Source organism: Sminthopsis crassicaudata, chromosome 1, assembly GCF_048593235.1.
Source record: "Sminthopsis crassicaudata isolate SCR6 chromosome 1, ASM4859323v1, whole genome shotgun sequence".
NCBI lineage: Eukaryota > Metazoa > Chordata > Mammalia > Dasyuromorphia > Dasyuridae > Sminthopsis > Sminthopsis crassicaudata.
The window spans coordinates 670,441,027-670,455,137 of record NC_133617.1 but is presented as its reverse complement, the minus strand read 5'-3'; the positions used below and the strand labels follow the sequence as shown (position 1 = coordinate 670,455,137).

General features: G+C 40.7%; 1 protein-coding gene across 1 annotated transcript in view; it reads left to right on the top strand.

Annotated features, from left to right (window-relative positions):
* Positions 1-2,533: 2,533 nt before the first annotated feature.
* IP6K1 (inositol hexakisphosphate kinase 1) overlaps positions 2,534-14,111 on the top strand; it is a 62,663-nt gene continuing 51,085 nt past the window's right edge. The window contains exons 1-2 of the mRNA XM_074283286.1: positions 2,534-2,714; positions 3,989-4,066. The gene's annotated coding sequence lies outside the window, so the exon portion shown is untranslated. The remainder of the gene's footprint in view (positions 2,715-3,988; positions 4,067-14,111) is intronic.

Genomic DNA, 14,111 nt, shown 5'->3' with positions numbered 1-14,111 from the left:
TGTTCCAAGCTCTGTGTTAAATGTTGAGGACACAAAAAGAAAAAGAGGCCAAAGAAGCTTTGCCCTTAAGAAGCTAGAAAATATAATGGAGGACCTCAAAGACTAATAAAAGCTTATTAACTGAAAGGTAGGTTAACCTGGCTTCGGGATGTAGTTTGAGGACCCCTGGTGTAGAGGGTCTTAAATGCTAAATTAAATGTTATTTATCCTATGGACAAGAGAGTCTGAATTCTAACCAAAATTGGTGAAATCTCCTCATTGAGGTCATTGAACATTTGCGTCCTATCAAGTAAACTGCAATTTTTCCAGGGCAAATGGCCTTGGAAGCCTGGTGTCCTGAGGAGCTTCCTAACCTGATTGCACCACCAAAAAAATATTGAGGTGGAGTCTATTTCATCCTAGCTGGTTAGTTATATTCAGCATTTCCCCCCTTGGGCATTTGGGTGTGAATGCTTAAAACTCTCCTTTTCCTCCAATAAGGCCCTGTCATCCTGTAGGGACCTGCAGGGAGCTGGTCCCTACCTAATTACAAGCCTAGTTGTTTGCCGGTAGCTTAGGAGAACTGCTGAGTTTAGGCCATCATTTCCTGGGTACCCGGGGATCCAAAAAAGATTGCGCTGCCCTCAGAAAAGGACGCACTGCTTGGGCGAAGCAAGGCCTGCCGGGTCATCACAGCTGCTTCCACTTCTCAGGATTCCGGAATCCCTTGGCAATATCCTGGGAAATGCCCAAGGTCACGCCTCTTTGTAGGAGCCCAACCCTGGGCTAGATTCTTTTTTTAAAGTCTTAACAAGCCTCATTAGTCCCCACAAGTATAGTTATCGCAGTCATAATTGGGCCTAATATGATGTTCAAATTCCCCGGGGAACTCTCCTCCTGGTGCCTGATCACGAGGCCGCCTGGGCTCTAATAATATCGGCTCTTGGGTCTGAGCTTCAGGGACCCAGCGGCCTAGAGCCGTGGGGCTTCCTTGTTCCTCCGACCCGAGGTGGCCCCATTTTCAGTCCCTCGGGCTGCGGAAGAAGCTGCCAAGTAAAAAATGCAGCTGGTTCCTATGAGGGGAACATTGACTCCTGACAGATCTCTACGAGGAGGAGCCAAATACAAGTGTCGGAGCAGGCCTCCGTGGCAGCGGATCAGAAGGGAAGCAGGCGCTTGACGCAGGTCTGCACAAGCGGAAAACAGCACTGATGCTTCCCGGCTCTGAAGTCGTCCCCGTGGCCTGGCGCGGCTTGTGAGCACCTTCTCCTCCGCTGCGGCCCTCAGCTGCCCCCAACCTTTAGAATGTTTGCCATAACCGGGCCTGTTCCTGGGCTCAGAAAACATCTGGGCACCTTCATGTCTCCTCATGGACGGTCATGGCTCCGGAACCTTCCTCTCTGCACAAACCGGATGCGCCTCTGCTGTCTTTTGAGCCATACAGTTTGATTCTGTAGAGATGGCGGCCATGGTAGAGAGCGCGCTATCCCCGAAGCTGGGGAGGCCTGGGTTAAAATCCAGCGGACCTGGCTGAGAGCGCCCGGGAGAATGCGGTGGCGTTAAAAAAGAATTACATTTTAAAATCTATCAGGTGAGCTCTCTGCAGTTTCCCGGATGCAGTGCAGCCGGCTCTCCTCCTCGAACTGTCGTGGGCCTGGCTAATGTGTATCTGCCCACTTACGTTTGCTGCCGATGATACTGGGACCCTGACGGTGGTCCCGGGTTGGGAGGATTCATGTGACCAAAGCAGAACAGGTTTTAGGTGACAGCCCCAAGATTCTGACTAAAACGCCTTCGGAGTCTGCGGGTGTAGACAGGTGGGTACAACAGGTGACTTCCACGTGCACAACCAGCCACTGCCTTAGGTGTTCTCCGTCACTGGGAGGCAGTCTGTACGGCCTGCACCTGCTCGGCCCCTGGCCTTACTTTCCCATCTGGAACCTATTTGGCGCAGGGCGAGCAGCTTCGCCTCCAGCGAAGATTGTAACAGCCCTCTGGCGGAGGGACAGCCGTCTACACCGGCTGGGCACTGCGGGCCCCTTTTTATTCCTTGGGGGATGGGAGGTGAGAATAGACTTGGAGGGGGCTACAGGACAATCCCATCCGGCATGAAAAATCCACAGAAAAACAACAAGGGCTCGTTTGCCTTCTGAGGTGCCCACGGGGCTAAGGGCCTTGGGGGTTCGGGAGCTTCTCTAAGGGCCGGGCTGGGCCGGCCCGGCCTACGGCACCGCAGTCACGCCCGTGACCTAGCAGCCGTCGCGCGCCCGGCCCGGGAGCTCGCGCAGCCCACGAATTAGGAGCGCGCGGCCCAGGCGCAGAGGCCCGTCATAGTCACGTGCCCTTGGCGTTGCGGACCTGAGGAGGCGTTGGGGATGCAGGAGGTTTTGGACTGACGGGCCGCGCGACCTGTCAGCAGGGGGCGCTGACCCTAACCGGTGGGAGAAGCGGCTTGTGATTGGGGAACCAGCCCCGGTGAGGGGCGTATTCCTTGCCGGTATGGTTGCTATGACGCCAGGCCCCCGCCCCCTCGGCTGGCCGCCATCTTGTTGTTGATTCGTACCCAGTCCGAGCCGAGCCGGGAGCGGGTACGGAGCGGCCGCTGAAGGGCCGCCGCTGTCGGGGCTCTGCCGCCAGCGCTGCCTGCCTGCCGGCTGGGCGGGCCAGACCCTGGAGGCCCGGGGGGCCCAGCCCCCGGGGGAGAGCCGCGGCCGTCAACTACCAGGGCCCCGCGGGTGAGTCAGGGAAGGAAGCCAACCCGTGGTGACGGGGCGAGAGCTGGGGAGCTTCGGACGAGCTGAGAGGACCGTGGGAGAGCCGCGCTCCTGGAGGCCCAAGGGCGTGGGGAGGGGGCGCTGAGGGCCTCTGGGCTCGCGGAAGGGCCTGAGGGTCCCGAGGGGGAGAGGCGGGGGGGCTGCCCCGCTCCTCAGCCCGTGGGGTCAGGGCAAGGGGAAGGGGCATCCTTGGGGGCGGAGGTGGAAGGAGGGATGGGGGGAGGTGGAGAATGGGATGCGGAAGGGGGGGGGATGAAGGCCGCTGAGGCTGTAGTGAGGAGCCTCGGAAACCTGCTCTCATTTACAAATGGGGAAACTGAGGCTAGAGAGAAGCCCTGGGGGTCCTGCGGGAGGGTGGGTGCCTAGGGGGAAAGAGGTAGGAGGAGAGATGGGGGAGGAGGGAGGGAGGGGACTGCGAAGCGGAGATGGTGTTCCGAAGGAAAGCGCTAGGCCAGAGAGAGAAGGGATCGGAGCTTATATAACAGTAATAACAATAGTAGCTAACATTTATGTAGCGCCTACTGTGTGCCAGGCACTGTGCTAGATGCCTTAATTCTAACAGCAGTCCTGGAACGGAAGTGCTATTTGTACCTCATTTTACAAGTGAGGGAGGGGAAATATAGATGCACATACATGTGTATACATGTGTACATCCACATGTGCTGATATGCTTGTGCTTTTGTGGGTGTATATATGTCTACACAGTATTGTGTGCACCCATTATGCACATATGTACACACACATATGTCTGTATAATCATTGAAAGGGTCCAGAGGAGGCCCCTCCCGCTATACAGAAAGGACACGATGCTGGGCCATTGGCTTTCTTGGCTGACTAGCTCTGAGCAAAGGGATGGATGTCTCCATCTTCTCACTTGGGAAAGTGAATTGCAGTCAGAAGGGTCCTGGGCTCTGTGGATAGCAGGTTGTTTCCTTCGGGACTTGCCTTTCCCTTATTCCTCTTGGGTAGAAGTAGCCATGTGAATGCTCAGTAATCCAGGGCAGGGTGTGCAGTGCATTAGGATGTGTTTGCTCAGTGGGAAGCTGGCTCCTGAGTCTCGCAGCACAATCAGACCTGGCTTGATGCTGACAAGATCATAATTTTGTTCCCAAGTAGATTAGAAAGAGCTTCTTTTCCTCCCATCATTCCTGGGAAGGTAGTTCCTATTTCTTGAAATGAAAAATGTCTTTTTAGATTGTTGACTTTGTGTTAACCAGTTCTTTTGTTTATTTCAGGGTGCCTTGTACTATATGCCCTTCTGCTGCCTCCTTGCATATACCTACCCAAAGACACACAGTTCAAATACTTCAGAGGTACCTGTTTTGTTTTTATGGATAGCTAGCCTATTTTAAATATTCATATTACTCTTAACTGGAGCACTAAGGAATGTAGTGGGACCTTTCTGTTATTGTCTGACTTGGAGAACATTGATATGAACAATTAGGATTCCATTGATCTTCCTTTGGAGAAATAAGAGTATTCTGCCAACTTCATCAATTGGAAGCTGTCTTATTAGATATCTGATATTAAATCAAGTTCAGGAAATAGAGCTGATTGTTATCCTGAATCCCATTTTATTGTAAATCCAAGTTCAAACAATGCTAAAATGGAGTTTGCATAGAAACCAGGAAAAGGAATATCTGTTTATTTGTGAAAGTCATCTATTAGCCTTCATCTTGGTTTTTGAGGATTTAGAAATAGAGTAGATAGAGTAGATCCAACTACTGCTATTTGATTGTAAGAATTAGTTTCTTCTTCATCTTAATTCCCAAATTTCACTGCAAAGAAAGCTATCATTTTTTTCCTTGGAACTTTTAGTCTTCTAGTGAAATGTGTATTTGTTAATGACACAAGTTGAAATGCTCCCTAATTATAAGTCTTTGTCATAAGGAAACAAAAGCATTGGAATGGTTTTCTTTTTTAGTTACTTTGCATATGAGGTTTATTTTTAAGATTAAGAACACCAATTCACCTCATGTTTTCCCCTAAGTGATACTTAGAACTTTTGAGGTCCAAATTCATGAAATCTGAAGTATTTACATAAATCCCTTTTTGAGTTCTGGTCAGACTTAGTATCTTGGCACCTTAGAGTAATAAGTAATTCACTATAGAAGACAGCAAGCCATTTGTTCCCAGGAGATGCTTTTCTGAAATTCTTGGACTTCTTATTTTTTTGATGAGGCTAGGAATGAGAGGAGGGGGAGTGCCAAAATAAAAAGGAAATGATACTCTGTCTTTTTGTCTTTTTTTTTTTTTTTTTAATGAATGAATGAGGCATTTATTAAGTGCTTACTATGTGAAAAGCATTGTTCTAAAAAACTAGGGTACACATTGAAAACAGAACAGTCTCTGCTTTCAAGGAGCTAATTTTCTAATGAGGGAAATAGCATAAAAACAACTATGCACAAAGCGAAGACATAGGCTAACTTAGAGATAATTAAAAGAGAGAAAACACTCTTGTTAAGGGAAATCAGAGAAGACTCATGGTAGAAGGTGCGGTACAGAGTATGGAGGGTAGGATGGGGGGGCAAGGCAGGAAAAGAAAAATAAGAGAAGACTGGAAAAGTAGTAGAGGTAGGGCATGAATAATAAATAGGGTTTTATATTTAATCCTGGAGATGATAGGGAGCCACTGGGGAGGGGAGCAGGGTTGGGTTATGCTCCAAATTGGGCTTTAGGAAAATCAATTTGACAGCTGAAGGGAGGATGGACTAAAACTCAGGGGAGAGACTTGAGGCAGGCAGACTCACCAGCAAGCTGTTGTGATAGGTGTGGCGTGACGAAGGCCTGCACCCATGTTGTGGCAGGGTCTGAGAGACGTTGCAAGAATGAAATTGGTGGAACTTAGCAATAAAATTGGACACAAGAAGTGAGAGGGAGGGGATAAGGATGACATATAGCTTGTGAACTTGGAGGGGGGGGTTCACTCAATAAGGAGGAAGTTAGGAAATTGGAGAGGGGGAATGTTTGGGAAATTTTGAAATCATTTTAGGACATATTGGGTTTATGATATCTATAGGGCACTCAGTTAGAGATGCCCAATAAGTAGTTGGAGGTGCTAGTCTGGAGGTTAAAGAAGTTAGAGATGTGTAAGTAGCTTTGAGAATCATCAGCAAAGAGATGAAAAGTTAATGTATAGGAGCTGATGAGACCACTCAATAAAATTGTATAGGAGAGGAAAAGAGGGTTCATGAGAAAGTTCTATGGGACCCCTGCCATTGCCCCAGACAAGTACCCAGTAAAGGAAACTGAGGAGTGGTCATACAGATAGGAAGAGAACTAGGATAGATAAAGCAGTGACATGGAAACTAGAAAGAAGAGAGCATCAAGAAGTGAGCAGAAGCATCAAAGGCTTGCTTGCCTTGCTAAGATTCTGAAAGGTAATCATTAGTTATTTATCCCATTATTATTTCCTTGGAGTATCTTCTAAGGGAGAAAGCTGCCAAAACTGGAGACATTTTAGTGTTCTTACAAGTAGTAATATTTAAGTCAATTTGTTAACTATAGGATTAAAGCTGGCAATTATTTTAAAAATTAAACATTTAACCACTAAGAATGATAACTAACATGTAAACTTGGAGTGAAATCGTCTGTAAATACTTAGTATGTAGCAAAGCAATTAAGTGAAAGATATTTCTGTCCTTGTAAGCTTAGTATGAAAAATAAAACATTTTTGGCTATATTTTCATACGTATACATACAAATTAGTGTTTTTGTTATGGTGCTATTTATTTCATTTTGTTTTACTTAGTCTAGGTAAAGACAAAGTTTCCTTGTTTTCCTTTTTTCCTTGTTTCCCTGAGTATTTTCATTTAGTTTATGGGTTATCCATTCATCATGAGCATAAATGACAGGAATTAAGTCTATTGAAAAGTGAAATATGTAGCTTTTAATATCTACATCAAGGACAATTTAGTAATTGATATAGAGCTGTTTTGGTTCAAATACTTATTAGTCAGTTAAACTGAAAACACTATGTAAATGTTAAGGATGATATTAACTAAATTGGAAGGAGATTCTCTCACACTCACACCTCCCCCCTTTAAAACCATTTATGTATTTATAAGTATTTTTATAAGTTGGATTCCCCAATATGTCATCAATTAGAAATCTCTTAATTAACACTTCTAGGATTTGCTAATATAATAATGATATCTGTTTATAGTGATGATCTATACAAAGCAGCACCATATGGTGGAAAGAGCTCAGAATTTGAACTTAAGTTAAAGTCCTGCCCCTGTTACTACCTTTGTGATTTGGGACAAATAATCCTGGGCCTCATTTTCCTCATTTGCAAAATGAGCCCTTTGTTAAAGTCCTGCCCCTGTTACTACCTTTGTGATTTGGGACAAATAATCCTGGGCCTCATTTTCCTCATTTGCAAAATGAGCCCTTTGTATTAGATAATAATTTCTACTTAAATTGTATGACCTTGAGGATGACAAGGTGCTGATGCCTTTTGTTCAGTTGTGTCTGATTCTTTGTAAGCCCATTAAGGATTTTCTTGGCAAAGCTACTGCAGAGGTTGGCCATTTCTTTCTTCAGTTCATTTTTATAGATGAGGAAACTGAGGCAAATGGGGCTGGGGAAGTGGGAGGGAGAGGGGTAAATGACTTGCTCCGGGTCACACAGCTGGTAAGTATCTGACCAGTCCTGAATTTGGGAAGAGGCATCTCCTTGACTCCAGGCCTGGCACTCTTTATCTGCTGTGCCCACCTACCTTCCCCCAAATACTTGTAGAGTCCTCAAAGAACAGTTATGTTTGATTTTACTGTTAATTTTTTTTTTTTTTTGGTCTTAAATTTTTAAAAGATAATCTGCAAATAGGAGGGTATATATAAGTGTATTGTTACCAGAGTATTCCATTTGCCTCATCATGCCATCCAATAGTCTGTTTATTTCCTGAATAGAGGTAATGTACCATAATAGATAAAAGACCCAGTCTTGGAGCCACGAAGGCCTGGGTTCAAAGGCCATCTCAGAGCTTCCTGGCCCTGTTGTATGAATCTGGGCAAATTGCTTTGTTTCTCAGGGCTCAAAGGCAATTATAAAAGTAAAGTTGCAAAGAAGGTGTTGATCTCTGTTGGTATAGATGGACTTCACCATCTGCACTTCCTATATGAGGAAAGCGCTTGAGATTTTCAAAGTGCTTTTGCATGCACCCTTATTTTAGTTTGATAAATAAAGTAAACTGAAGTAAAATCTGGGCATTTATTTTTAAAATTGAAACGTAACTACTAACAGTGACAAACTAACATGTAAACTGTGAAGTGAAATCTTACATAAATCCTTAGTATTTAACAAAACAATTAAATAAATTAAATGAAAAAATATTGTTGTTATTTATCAGTTTAGTTTGAAATCTATTTTGGCTATATTTTCATCACTATACATATGAGTTAATGTTTTTCTGGTTATATTTTCAATGCTATGCAAGTGAATTAATGTTTTTATTATGGTCTGTTGATTTTATTTTGTTTAGGTATTTATTTCCTTGTTTGATATTTGTTTATTTTTATGGTACAGTAATAATTTATTACATTAATACAATGTAATGAATATCTTATTCAGCTATTTTCTAATCATTGGACATATGGGTTGTTTATAATTCATGCTATTATAGATAAAACAGCTATAAATATTTTTGTGTTAGTTTTTTCCCCTCTTAAATGATATTTTTAGAATATAATTGTACTAGTAGAATCATTGAGGAATGATTAGTTTTGTGATTCTTCTGTTTTGGTCATTTTTTTCTCAAAATAACTTGTACCACTCTTACATTGCTTAACATTGGTTTAGTAGCATTGTATTGGAGTGCCTGTTTCCTTGTAGTAAAGCAGTTATCTATATCATTTTGATGATGAAAAGGGAAGCAAGGTCTAAGACCGAAGTTAAATGATTTATCTAAGTTCACATTAAATTACTGGTAAAGTTGAAACTAGAACCCCAATCTTCTTACTCCCACTTCTATGCTCTTTCCAATGATGATAGCTGACTGTACTATGAACCCAGCACAGCACTTTGCATATAATAAGCACTTAGTAACTGCTTCTTGACTTTAGGTATTGTACTTTAAAATTTTCAGGATATTTAACCTACTCTCTCATTTGATCCTCACTGCCACCCTTAGAGGTGGCTACATACTGAGGGGAAGGTGAGATCCACACTCAGGCCTTAATCCCACCTCGACAGCATTCCCTCCCTTCTGCTAAGCTGCTGCCTTTGAGATTTGTCAGTACATATGTTACCTGTTTGTAGAACCTTGCTGGCTTGATCAAATGCTGCCTCATTCTTGTTTGAAATAGTTTCTCTTGCCTCTGATTTTGTTGTTCTTTTATGTGTATTATTGCTCTGTGTATGCATAGGTAGAAAAGATTTATTAAAGGCTTCCTCTATCTCAGGCACTGTGCTCAGGTAGGAGTACAAATAAAAGCAAGTATGATACTTTCTGCCTCAAGTAGCTTACATTCTAATGGAGGAAGGCAATACACAATGGCTAGTTGGAAGAAGGAGAAATGGGTTGGGTATATTCAAGAAATTTTATAGGGTCCTCTACCAAGCTAGTTAAGGTCAAAGCCTATGATAGTTTGAGGGCTGGAGACCAGTTTTCTAGGGGAGGAGAAGATAATTCCAGTGATTTAATTCCTCTTCTGAGCTCTGTGAGGGTAAGGGCATTTTTATTTATTCTTGTGACAAAGGCCCTAGATATGAATGGGGCTCTGGGTATATAATAGATTCTCATCAAATGAGTGTATCAGTAAATGAATTTGGTTCTTAAATTCTGTTTAAAATAAACATGTTTCTGTTAGTCTTGGAGGAAAATGTGGTGCTTAGAAAAAAGTGGTCAGAGTATGTTTGAAAGCATTTTATGTCTAAAAACATTTAAAGAAGAATAAGATCAATTTATTCATTGTATAAACATACATTAATTATATAGCAAATCACAACTAGATAGGAACAAAACCTTTTGGAAAAATAAGATTCTACATAATTAATATTTTTTACATAATTATTATTTGAAGTATTCCTTAGTTGTAAATAATATTACAAATGCTGGAGACGTGTCTCTGTCCACTTTCTTTACATTTGATTTTGCATATTGACAAAAAGACATTATATCTGACCCTTGAATTGCTCCAGGGGTTTGGGTTGCTTGTAATTTTGAAAATTGTTTTATTTCTATTTAAAATTACATCATTGACAGGGGGCTAAGATGTTGTTGTTATTTTTTTGTGAGCTAAATTTTTAACAGGATGTCATAATAGCTGTAGTTGATTGTGGACTGACTAATCCATTCTAAATCTAGATAAATATATGCCTTCCAATTAACTGGAGTTGGTTTTCTTCCCCAAGGAAGATGTTAGTGATTTAGTAGCATATGGTATCAGGGTTGGAATTTGTGGGTCTTTTGTTCAGAGAATCTCCCTATTTGAGGAAGGATTCAAGGCCTAGAACTTATGGTTGATCTACTGAACTTACTTAACCAACTTTTGTATGTATTTTGGTTTTAAGACTGTTTCTTTGATATTTTGGATAAGGATTATTAACTGACTACCACTTAGAGATGATAAATTGCTCAAAACAAAAAGTTTTGAGCTACTTTGAAAACATATTTATAGGAATTTTTAGTAATATTATGGTTAGTATATTTTTCAGTATTAATTCTTAGTATGTTCTATGACATTAAACAGCCTTCAGACCCATGATCTTGGCCAAGTCAACCTGCCTTGAGTCTCTGGAGACTGAATCCTTAAGTGAGAGGGTTGGACTAGACTAGATGATTCTTAAGAGCCTCTCTAACTTGGACATTCTAGGATTCTGTCTTTGTCTGAAGGAGGACAAGTGGCTTAACTTGATATTCAAGTGCCTCTATCTTCTTCATTGATTTTACTTTATGCCTCCTGACTCACTCTTCTTCAGCACAAGTCAGATGATTTTCATTTAAGTTGTGGCCTTATAAAGAGTTCATGACTTGAACTCAGAAGGACCTGGCTCTGAATCCTGCCCCAAAGGCCTACTCACTGGGTGACCCTGGAGACTTCTTTGGGACTTAAGCCTTTCTGTCCTCTCTCCACCCCTCATTATATAATGTGTGAATCAAATGAGATCATGTATGTCAAGTGCTTTTGCAAATTTTAAAGTACTGATTTAGTGCCCAGCTTCACCGTCACATGTATGAAGCTTTTCTTGGTGACTGTGTCAGTTGTTTGTTTGCATATATGACCTTTTCATTATTATTTGTCATTTCTTCTGCATGTCCTTTCTCCCTCACTAAATATAAAGGCCCCAAAGTGGTAAAGGCTGCCCTCGGGTGGTAGCAGCATATGTGAAGAGGAGCAGAAAGTTTTTATGAATATTAAGGACAGATATACTTGACAAGGCTTAATTACTAATTTGGGCAATGAGGGAAAGGGAAGAATCTAGGATGACTCTTGTTTTGTTTTTTTTTTTTAAATATTGGGTGACTGGGGATTAGTGGTAAGTCTACAGAAAAAGAGAAGTTGATAAAGGTAGGATTATTGTGTACATGATGAATTTAAAGTGCATCTAGGTGAAGATAATATGCTAGTAGTTGGAGATGCCGGACTACATATAGTTCATGGGGAATGATTAAGACTGGAGATATATTGGGAGATAATCATCTGCATGGAGGTCATAATTGAAACCATAGAATGCGTGAGATTGATAGGAAAAGAAGACCAAATGTATACTTATGGGGAAGCCTTTTTATGTAGAAATTAGGGGAATATGGGTGAATCAACAAAGGAGACAGTGAAATAAAGGTTTCTTTAAAAGTTCAACTGAAGTGAACTGTGGATATATGTTGTATCAAATAATTTTGAAAGATGAAAGGGAAAATTTTTATCAGCTATCCATCTAATTCAAAACATTCTTACTTACCCATCAAGTGGTTGTCTAATTTACACATGAAGATCTTTAACATTTCAAGTGTTCTTTATGGTCTAGACAAGGAAACAGAGGCATCAAAATCTACAATGTTGGTGAAGCTGTGAACTAGACTGGCTCAACCATTCTAGAATACAATTTGAAATAATTGGATTAAAGAAATGTAAAAATGAATTCTGTCACTAAACAGTAGGCTTGAAATTAGGAAGTCTAGGCTTCATCAGTTCAAATCTGATCTCAGACACTTACCAGCTATATGACACTGAGGCAAGTTGCTTAATCCTGTTTGCCTTGGTTCCTCATTTGTAAAATGAGTTGGAGAAAAAAAATGACAAAACACTCCAAAGTATCTTTGCCAAGAAAAACCAAAATGATATCATGAAGAGATGGATGTTATTGAACAACAACAAATTTGGTGTAAATGGGAATTCTTTTAGACCATGGGATGTAAGCTTAGAAATGGGATCTTTTAGTTGTATAATGTCCAATTTCCAGAATGGTGGTTATAATTTAAAAATTCCAGCAATAATGCTTTACTGTATCAGTTTTCCTACAGCCCCTCTATCATTTACTATTCCCTGTTTTTTGCTTTTGTTTTTGTTTTGTTTGAGGATGAAAGGGTAATGCTGTTTGGTGACTATGCCCACAGCCTCCTGACTTTTCTTGAGAAAATATTTGCAATTGTGTCTTAATTGTCTTTCATATAATTATGTGTCCAATCAATAATTTGTTGAGTGATTAAAAAATTATAGGCTTAAGACTTCTATATATTTTATAATCCATTGAGCTCTTTCATTTCTTGATCCTATGCCATATTTTTCAACTTTTTTTTTTTTCATTGTGCTCCCCTATGCATTACTCTGCGTTAAAGACATCAAGTACTAAGATATACATTAGTTCAGTTTGGATGGTCTGTCTTAGTAGAATTTCTCTACATCCTTGCTTTCCGCAATAGATGTTGTTACATAAATTGCAATGATCTTTATGGGAGTCTTTTTATAAATTATTATTGAGAGCACAGCAATTTGAAATGCCCACATGTTTCGTGAAATGTTTCTTGTTGCCTTTAGATGCATGATAAAAATGAAATAAACTACTTATTTGCCTCTTTGAGGAGGACCTGTAAATCATCCTTCTATTTAGTTTCAACTTTTTGTCTTGGGGTTTTATTTTTACTGAGAATGTCAAGATTGATATGATTCGATTCAAAACTCACTGGTCACTGCCCAAGGATCTTGCCTTTAAGATACTGATCACTAAATCAGTTTATAAATGGTAGAACCAGGGCAACATCAAATCAAGTTCTGTTTTGTGATCTCTTTAATAGGTTTCCATTACCAAAGAATTCATCCCCAAGTTGTCAACTGGAATATGATGGTGATGAGGATTTCTATACATAGATAACTAGGCTGATCCTTAGAAAGCAGATGACAGTATTTAGCCTAAACCCTGTTCTATTCTTTTCCAGAATATGTCTTCACTGACAGACTTCAGGCTACTTAGTCTCTTGTTAAGACACTTAAACATAGCCAGACTTGGAAGCAGACGTTTTCTTTATGGGACTACACTTAATCATATCTTCTTTTTGTGTTTTTAAATCATAGTGGTTTCATGTTGTTTCTTCTCTTCTTCACCTCTCATTATAATAAAGAAAAATAGTTAAGCAAAATCAATCTACATTCACTGTCATAATCAGATAATGTGTATAACATTCTGGAGCCATAGCTTCCTATTTTTCTACTCTAGGAAAGAGTGGGTAGCATGTCATTTATTTTCCCATTTGGAGATTAGGCTTTTTTTTTTTTTTTTTTTAAGCTTTAAATTATCTCCCTCTCTGCTGCCTTTCCTTCCTCCTTGAGAAGGCAAGCAATTTTATATCAATTATACATTGAAGTCATGCAAAACCCATTTCCATGTTATCTGTGTTACAAAAGAAACCAGACAAAAAACAAAAACGTGCTTCAATTCTGCACTTAAAATTCTTTTTTTATTAATTTTATAATTATAAAAAAATTTTGACAGTACATATGCTTGAGTAATTTTTTTAAATAACATTATCCCTTGTATTCATTTTTCCAAATTTGCCCCTCCCTTCCCTAGATGACAGGCAATCCCATACATATTACATGTGTTACAGTATAACCTAGATACAATATATGTGTGTAAATCCAATTTTCTTGTTGCACGTTAAGAATTGGATTCCGTCAAAGGATATGAACAGACAATTCTCAGAGGAAGAAATTGAAACTATATCCACTCACATGAAAGAGTGTTCCAAATCACTATTGATCAGAGAAATGCAAATTAAGACAACTCTGAGATACCACTACACACCTGTCAGATTGGCTAAGATGACAGGAACAAATAATGATGAATGTTGGAGGGGATATGGGGAAACTGGGACACTAATACATTGCTGGTGGAGTTGCGAAAGAATCCAGCCATTCTGGA